General features: G+C 35.8%; 1 pseudogene; it reads right to left on the bottom strand.

Moving 5' to 3' along the window:
* Positions 1–2722: 2722 nt before the first annotated feature.
* Positions 2723–7446, bottom strand: LOC113301565 (annotated as a pseudogene).
* Between the last annotated feature and the right edge of the window lie 400 nt (positions 7447–7846).

Here is a 7846-nt window from a genome sequence, read left to right as displayed (position 1 = left end):
TTTACATAGTGGATGAGAGCTCACATGTAGTGGAGTACAACTCATATTTCTCCTATTTACGGAATCGCCATGCGACATTATCGCGCGCTCATACTATGTTCTCGCACTCCTAATATTAATAGAACTCGCATAGCCTTATATGGATGTCGCACACTTGATTTGTCTTATGCGATATTTTGATCCTACAGATAGTTTAAAGTTAATCCTACCCAGAGTTCTTGTATTAGTGTACTATGAGTTGTATGAGCTGGCCTTTGCCGGTATTATCTCAAATGATGGTATAAGCCCAATTAGGCATATGTCAGTATATAGCTTCATTCTTCTGCTTCCGAAATAGTAGGTAACTATTTTTTTTGCTAGGAAAAAGAAAATTTCGTTACTTAGTGAGAGTTTAGAACATTTTGAAGAAAGTAAGGACAGTTGTTTTCATCCCACTTTCCTGTTACATTTCCAACTTTACTGTGCTTTGAAGCTATATCTGAAGCACTATTAAGAGATCTTTTGATATGCTTAAATCTGACCAAATGAACATCTTTTAAAAGAAATAAACAGTCATCTATGACTGAGCAGGAGAGCCAACTAGTTTGGCATCTGTTGTTATTAAGATATGCCATTACATTCTTGGAATCACTAACTAGGTAAACATCTTGAAGATTCAGTTCTCTGATCCATTTAGCAGCTTCCAGAAGAGCACAACTTTCAGCAGCTTCAGGGCTTGCTTCCATTCCAGACACTAATTTGCAGCCTTCGAATTCACCTCCAGGTTTTATAGCCACAATACCAATGCCAGATTTGTTAGTATCCTTGTCAAATGAAGCATCACAATATAAGACTATATTATCATGTGAAACTTGCTGCAGAAAATGAGGCTCATTGTCTAGAGAAGGAGTAGCGATATTAACAGTAGGCACAGTCACAATAGTATTGGTAGTTTCATTTGAGTATCTAAGAGCAGTCCTAGCTGTAGCCTGAGGGTTAAGAACTTTGTCTTCAAAGACTTTGGAGCATTTGTCTTTCCAAATACACCATGCAGTGTCCATGACAGTAATTAGATGATTCTGTAAATGGCTTGTGGTGAGCCATTTAGAAACCCAAGCTTTCAAGCTAATATTATTCAAATCCTGCAAAATGAGTTGACTGACAATTGGAATGTTAGACCAAACATTTTTAGCAAAAGGACAATGAAAGATCATATGTTCTGGGGTTTCAATAGCATCAGCATTACAGACCTTACATCTATCATCATGATTGTTATTGTATCTGGCAAGCTTACTACCGGTTGGAAGAATATTTTCTACACATCTCCAGAGGAAAAGTTGTGTTCTAGGCAGCAGAGGGGATTTCCAAAGGGCCTTGTGCACCTCTTGACTGAATTGTGTGGGAGTTCATTGGCTAAAAGTTTATAAACAGATTTAACTGTTAAAATACCATTCTTGTTATAAGGCCAAACAAGAATATCTTCACCAGAGATGGGAACTCTCATGCTGCAAAGTTTCACACTATTTTCTCTTGTAAAAAAGTCCTGCACTAAAAGGACATTCCATTCACCAGTATCATGCTTTATAAAATCAGAGACTCTATAATTGGGATTGGGATGATTAAGACAGATAGGCTGAGTAGAATTGAGAATCCAATTATCAGAGAAAGCATAGACAGATCTACCATTTCTAATGTCCCAGTGAGCATGTTTTTTTAGAATATCTAATCCATGACGGATACTAGACCAAACCCATGACATAGTTCAAGGTTTTTATAATGAAGAGGATGACAGTTTTTAAAATACTTACATTTAAGAATTTTGACCCACAGTTCATTAGGACTATGAATCAAAAGCCAAGCAGTTTTAGTAAGAAGAGCAAGGTTCATTTTTCTTAGGTTTCTAAAGCCTAATCCTCCTTGCAGCTTGTGAGTACAAACTTTTTCCCATTTTTTAAAGTAATATCCCCTATGTCCATTTTCCCCCCACCAGAAATCCCTTTGAGGTTTCTCCATTTTCTCAATAATTGTATCAGGGAGAAGAAAGGAGTTCATGTGATAGTTAGCTGAGGATTTTAGGGTGTGCTGGACAAGAATGGATCTACCAGACTGAGCTAAGTGCCTACCTTTCCAGTTAGCTACTCTAGAATCATGATGAGTATTTAAATGTGACATAGACTCAGTTCTATTTTTAGTAATGAAAAGAGGAATGCCAAGATATTTCTCATTCAGTTCTCTAACATTCATGCACCTAGTAAAAGAAACACAATGATCAGGTAAAACATTTTTACTGAAAAAACAGGCAGATTTTTCAAAATTAATCATTTGACCTGAAATATTACTAAAATCCTTAACCAAGGACATAAGGTTCCTAGATTCATTGTGGGTAGCCTTGGTAAGCAGATGAGAGATGCTAGGAGCATCTTTAGCTACTTTGAGGCCAAATAGTAGGTAACTGGGAGTATGTTTTGGGAGGATAACATGCATCAGTGAGTGTCCTGGCGACTGAGCTAATGCATCTTATCTTCTACATACCATATAGGTATGTACTGATCAACAACAGCTAGTTGGTAGGAAATTAGAACTCTGGTCTATCCACAAGACAAATGTTTGAGTTCAGGAAACATAAGGTGCCTTTTACCAACATTCCTCAAAACCGTATTGGTCCCCTGATTTCTGTTGGTTGACATCTATATTCCCCTGAATTCTGTTGGTTATCTATATTGTGAGCAACTGAACACCTGCCTTAAATCCATGAATAGTAACAATGTTTTTTCGTTTAAATTTAATTTGTTAATTTGTAGTTGAATAACTGAGGAAACAAAATAAATTACTTGGAGAAACACAATTTTAATAAATAGTTCAAATAATAAACCAATCATTTTTAACCCCCAAAAAGATATCCAGCAGCTTGTTCTTCATTGCCCTCTGAAATCCTCAGTGCTTGTATTACTGCATCCCTACTGAATCCAAGCTCGACAAGCTTAGTAACTTTGGCTTCAAAGCCGGGTGTCTGCAGTTACATTCTCTTCAATTAGATATTTACCTCCAATCTGACTAAATTCTTATTTTAATGGTTTTAATAATTGTGGGGTGTTGTTATGAGTCACGTATTTGAAGTTTATGCAGTAGTTCCATCACAGGGATGGTAAAAAAGCACAAACTAAGCATGTCTAACAGAAAATGTGTTTATAATACTATACCATCTCGAAATTTACAGCAAACAGTAAATAAAGAAAGACATGGTGAAATAACTGTCTACAAGAATTTTACCTGTGTTACATCACCTTGTGAAGTTCCTGTCGGCAAACAAAGCACACTTCAGTAAAACATTTTGGAAAGAGATGCATGAAAATTATTAGGTTAAATAGCAGAATTAAAACTCGCATTAAAAAAGTTAGAAGAATCTACAACAGCAGTTGTATAAAAAATGTAAAAAAATATAAAAAAAAATCTGAAACTAACCTGATGACTGGCCTTGAGTGGGAATATTATCTTTTACCTCTTTCGCTCCCGATGTTTCCTATAAGCATATAAGAGACCGAAGTTGAGATTACATACCAACAAGAAAATTCCGATTAAATCGGAAAGTCTAACCAATTATTAGGGTGCAGAAAATCTGAGCGACTAGAATCTGAATTGATCACCTAATACGACTTTCTGAAATACACAGGTTTACAATACTTTGCTGGCCAAAATAGGTAAGTCATTGTTATCGCTTCTCAATATCAGCTTAAGTTCATGAACTAACAAAACTAAAACAATTTTACAGACTTCGACCTTGTTATGGATTTACCGGTCAGATGACCAGGGTAGCACGGCTCGGAGGTATTTAAGAGGTTGATTCAAACCTATTTGCCGATCTGCCTATGGTTCTAGAGTTTAAAGCACAAATGGTTATGAAAATCTGGGCTCAAAAAGTCGACGCCAGCATGATCTCGCCCTCGACGAACAAGTTAATATGCACGCAAGTGATAAATTAGAGAAGTAGTTGTAATGTCCAAAGAGGACTACAATTAATAAAACAATATAGGTTTTACTAATGATCTCGACGTGTGGTACTTACAGGAACAATGTCTGAATCAGAAGCTTGCCTATCGAGAAATTGAGCTGGGATGTCTTTTTCTGCAAATGGAAATGGCAGAGAAAGAGAAATGCCAGAGTGTTAGGAACACCAATGATTTTAAATAAGGGGAAAAGGCCGAGCATCACAAGGGAACAGCTGCTAATTAGCATCTAAACCACAAACTGTTGAACAGAATAGTACAGAAAGTACCTTGCAAAAATGGAACTGAAACCTCTCCACCACCAACTCTTAAGACATTATCTTTCAAATCTATCATACACTGGAGACTTAGTTAGAATAATTCCACCCTAATTTAAAATTACAAATAATGAAAATCCGAAAACCAAAATATTCTACCTGATGCTTCCTTAGCATATCAAGCCCGAAAAGGAATTCCATATTAGGAGCATCCAGTACCATGAATGAGCATGGGTAAAATACATCCCCAATATATCGGCAGAGAGAAGGCACCGTGGTAAGAGATAAAAGATAAAGTTAGCCTAAGCAAATACAAAGATATATGCTGAACACATTGAAATTAAGGGTAAATAAACTCCATGTAAGAGCACTATAAAAAAATCAGATTACCTTTATTGGTGCTACATGAATTCGACCCAGAATTTCTGCTTAACCAACCCCATGAGCAATACCCTTGTACCGCTGATCCAAGAGTCTCAATAGTCTAAAAAAAAAAAACACAGAACGACAAACAAAATCATGTTAATGAACGTAATCAAACACGCACTCATGGGAAGAAGGGTATCTCATCATTATCGGCTATCAATCCAAGCGGCTGGTTCAAACTTAACTAAATCAACCGCAGTCAAGCCCAAGCCAATAAAATTAACACAAAGGGAAACGTATAGACCAAACAAAAACCATTTCAAGCAGACTAAAAGTCATACTATGATTTTGCCTTTGACCGAAACGAATCCGACCTGGATTTATCCAATTTTAAATTTGTTTCCTTAGAATTGAAATATGCATTCTGTGTTACAAAACTTCATCCTGTTTCCAAATGAAGGACCCTACCCACAGCGTTCAGCACAGCTTTTAGATATTATTGTTGATTGTGCTCCACTGTCGACAAATGCCTGGAAAAGAGAGGGAAAATACCACACGTAAGCATGAAAGAAGTTCACACTTTACATTACAGCACTTCATTTTGTCATTGAAAAGAGTTCACAATAACAAGAAACACAGAATCAGAATTGTAATTATCAATTCCTCCAGCTCCGAATATTCCAGCAAATTATTACCTTTTAAACTCCCAAGTTGGCTGGTTAATATGTGCCAAATTTATAACATCAACCCACAAAAATACTAAAATTAACTAGGTCAACAGTTCAAGAGTAAGATTGTAAAGGGGATATATTCTTGCCAATACCTTTAACGGCACGCCATTGACCTCCATGTTCACATATAACATAACCTGAAAAGTACCATGAACAAATATAAATTAGGAAAAGAAAAATACAGTGCATACAAAGAAGAAAGCACTGGTGAGACACATACCACCCTGGCAAAGGCTTCGGGGTTGTGCTCTATTGCAGCTTCCCAGTTCTCATCAATTCCTTTCTGCAATCCATACAGATATCATATCAGAACTAAGATTTAAAAGATTGAGGAGTTCGCAAAGATTACAATACAATTTTGAAAAGAAAAAACTGAAGAATAATTTGCATGATACACATTGGTATGAGATTACTCTAGACCCAAACAACCTGGTAGCGAACTTCTTGTCCTCTTAGTCTCTTCCCACTTTCATAACTAGTAAAGACAAACAAAAACATAAGAGGTAAATCTCACTCACCTGACGAATCGCAGCTTCAATTCTTTTTTGCGCTTCAACGTCAAAAGGATCCGCATTCAACAGGGCCTGAGACAACAAAAGAGCATTGGTGATTCAAGTATGTCACATGTAATTATGCATACTTAAAATCAGTTCAAACTTACATATGTGACGTTACATAAACAGTAAGTTAGAAATTACACATTCTTCACATGGGGTTTCACAATTGAGTGTGTCATATACAATTGTATGATTTGCTCTAAAGATTAGACTATGGACTACAAAAGTGAGTGATAATATTGGTTATAACATTATTAAGCAAATAGAGCAATATAGAAAAAGCATGGATGCCAGTCTCAGGTGACCAGAGTAACAGAAAACAAATTCCTTACTAGTTCCTCCTCTTGTTGACGTCGTAAATGAGATCTTTGCTGGTGACGATCTCGCATGAGATTCTGCAATTTATTGAGATCATTCCCAAGAATGACTTGTGCAAGTTCAGGATCACTCTGTAGACAATAAAAAATTGTTACGCAAATATACAAAACAGAAATATCTCTGAAACTACAGGAAATTAAGCAAATGCCAAACTAAAACTTAAGAACGTTTTGTATCTCGGTCAGTCACCAATAATAAATTAATATTATTTAATAGCCTTAATGAAACACAAAATAAAATTTAAGAAATTACAATCAAATAAGCAAATGCAAAAACTTTAAGATCAACTGTTAAAAAAGAACTGAGCTTTCTGGAAGTTCATTTCTTGTTGGCTACAATATAGTACTTAAAGCCTTCAAAGTTGAAAAAGATTAGACTACTTCTAAAAGAGCAAGGTAACCACCACAAGTACCTGAAGCAACTGTGTCATCATATTGGAATCACGACGAACATGCTGCTGGAAGGCTCCAGGGTTTACACAAGAACCATCCGGATTTATGTTCAAGTCATTGTTAGCTACCCTGAAATAACACCCAGTTACTGAAGTATTCTGTACTTGAATTATATAAGTTAAAATTAGGGAAAATCACTACCCTAATCAGTCAAACAACATCAGAACTTCAACTCAGTTTTAAAGTTAACATTTTTATTACTTGCACCGATCAATTTGAATGAATAATCGGATTTGAAACAGTACCTAGATGGAGCAGCTGTGGCAACTTTCATAACTAACAATTCTCCATCTTTAACATTAAAAGAACTTAACTTGCTCGAGTTATGAAGTTCATTTCCATTGAAAAGCAGTTGTTGTTGTTGAAGCGGCACTCTCGTCTACATATAATCAAATTAGTTTAAAACTAAGAATTCAACAACAACATAACCTCACCTCAACAAAATCTAATTAATCTCACCTCAACTTCAAGTAATGCTTTCAAGTTTTCAACCTGTTACAAATAATTGGAAACCAGATCAGAAAAAATAATAAAGCAAAAAAGGGAAAAGTGTTTCTAGGGTTTTCCGATTATTACAGATTCTTCTGGATCAACATCTAATGTGATAAATTGCTCGTCAACAGTAATCACAGTAATCTTCATCTTTCTGAATTTGGTTTCTTCGCTCTAAATAAATTATCTGCCTTTCCCTTGATATGTAATCTACTCTCTCTATGCTTTAATTTTGGTTCATTAGACTTGAAAAGAAAGAAAGGAACCGATTGGTTTAATTAGCTGTGGTCAATTATTGTCAACACGGGCCCATGTAGACTAGATTGGACCATATCTTAAGGACCCGACATATAATTCTTCAAAGTCGGGGCAAGCCTTTGTGCATGTGGTCTTCTTTTTTTTGGAAATAAGGAATTATATTACTAAGCCATCATTAATCTGTTAATTCGGGCTTTTCAGAAACTAACTCTTGATGAGTTGCTCGTCCAATGACTGAATTTGTTGGATTAATCATGGAAGAAACAGATACATAGGTAGAGCCACTAAAATTACATAATTTATATGTTTTGACAGTGTCAAAGCAATTGCAGGAATTAAAAAGCTAGGAGCTTGATCAGTCCAAGAAGTTGT

Source organism: Papaver somniferum, chromosome 1 (assembly GCF_003573695.1).
Source record: "Papaver somniferum cultivar HN1 chromosome 1, ASM357369v1, whole genome shotgun sequence".
NCBI lineage: Eukaryota > Viridiplantae > Streptophyta > Magnoliopsida > Ranunculales > Papaveraceae > Papaver > Papaver somniferum.
This window is presented reverse-complemented; position numbering and strand designations above follow the sequence as displayed.